General features: G+C 35.3%; 1 pseudogene; it reads left to right on the top strand.

Moving 5' to 3' along the window:
• The first annotated feature begins 989 nt into the window (after window positions 1–989).
• LOC145297988 (U2 spliceosomal RNA) lies at window positions 990–1105 on the top strand (annotated as a pseudogene).
• The last annotated feature ends 624 nt before the right edge of the window (window positions 1106–1729 follow it).

The following is a 1729-nucleotide window of genomic DNA, read 5'->3' as shown; positions in this document are numbered from 1 at the left end:
ATATTCTCGCCCTGAACTGTTTTGCTAACATACAAACGTGTTTGCATCCAGTATTTACGTCATACAAACATTATTGTAAAAAAAGAAAAAGAAAAGGCAATGTTGAATAAAGGTAGTGAAATGTGTAAAAGGACAAAAATCAAAATAGCCTCAGATCGTCGTCTGATTGGCGGTCATTTTGAATGAGTGTACCTATTTACTATGCCTCCCCACGGGACAGAGTTAGACACCAGGGTCGTTTTTTAACGTGGAGAAAAGGTACAAAAATAAAAATTGTCTCAGTCGTGAAGGATTTCTCCTCCACCGAAAGAGAACAAGAAATAGAAGTGCAGCATCCGAAGAACAGAAGAAACAGTGAGGACGTTCTTTCTGTTTTTTCATGTCAACACAATTTCTTTCTCATTTCAGAGAATACAATTATGTAAATGTGTACATCTACTATAGATATAAAAGTGAACTTGTCTGTCTGAAGAACAGTTTTTATCAAACTCCTCTGTCAGTTTTTATCTACACACTTGAAACTTGATATATAAGGGATTTGGATTCGTGGAACAAATTCTAGTTGGTTTTTAGCCAATAAAAATAGCTGATAAAGGGCCAAAGTTGAAAAAAAAATCGGCACTCGGCAGGGGAACGTCGACTTAAAGTGTTCTTCTACGCATGCGCAAATATACATTTATATTTTTAAAAGCGTTGTTTTTTTAGTTTTGGTATGCGTATGGAGTTAGGTCAGACAGTAACGGATAAGGTTGAAGATGAGTATGTTTTGATTTCGATTCTGTCATTTTTTCTTTTGAAAACACTACTATATATTGGGTACAATATAATAATCGATAGAGACTCGACTAGCATTATATTGCTTATCGCTCCGTCCGTTATCATGCTGTGCATCCCTAAAAAGTGGAATATTCCAAATCAAAAAAAAAAAAAAACTTGAACAGGAAAAAAAAAGTTGGTGTCGCTGTTGAGGCAAAGCTAATAAAAATGATTTGTCTTTCTTGGCCTTTTGGCTAAGATCAAAGTGTAGTATCTGTTCTTCATGTGCTACATTTCAATTTCTTCACTCTCAGTGGGAGAGAAATCCTTTACGACTAAGACAATTTTTCCTCCACGTTAAAAAACGACTCTGGTGTCTAAATCTGTCCCGTGGGGAGGCATTGTGAATAGGTACTATGTTTAATGTAACAAAGTTTTAATATTAAAAAAGTAACTGGAAAAAGTTATTTCTGATTTAATTACAAAATGCCCTGGAAATGTCACTTCTGATTAATTATAAAATGTCCGTTCTGATTATTCTTTTTGTTTACTTGCCTCCCCACGAGGGCGGAATTGGACATGAGGTCGCTTAAAAATTTGGGGGAAAACCAGCTCCCCAAAAGGGGCACTCTGGTCAATAACAAAAATAAAAATTGTATCAGTAATGAAGGATTTCTCCTCCATTAACCAAGACCAAAAAAAGGGGGGGATTTAAGTCACTGGAATGCTGAAACTGATACTACACTCAGAAATTCATGTTGAAGCAATGGTTGCCTAATCCCTAACCGTGTTAATGTTCTTATGTATTTCGAAAAACTGCTGAAACAGTTTATGATTTAAACATTACTTTATTTCAAGTATATTTTAAGCAGTGGATTACCGGATATGAAGTCCGTCCCGGAAATTACTCAAACCGTTTATGATTTAAACATTACTTTATTTCATGCATATTTTTAACAGGGGTGGGGGATAT

This window comes from Euprymna scolopes, chromosome 18 (genome assembly GCF_053919585.1).
Source record: "Euprymna scolopes isolate OS-2025 chromosome 18, ASM5391958v1, whole genome shotgun sequence".
In the NCBI taxonomy this organism is placed as follows: Eukaryota; Metazoa; Mollusca; class Cephalopoda; order Sepiida; family Sepiolidae; genus Euprymna; species Euprymna scolopes.
The sequence above is the reverse complement of the archived record's forward strand: the minus strand, read 5'-3'. Positions and strand labels throughout refer to the sequence as shown.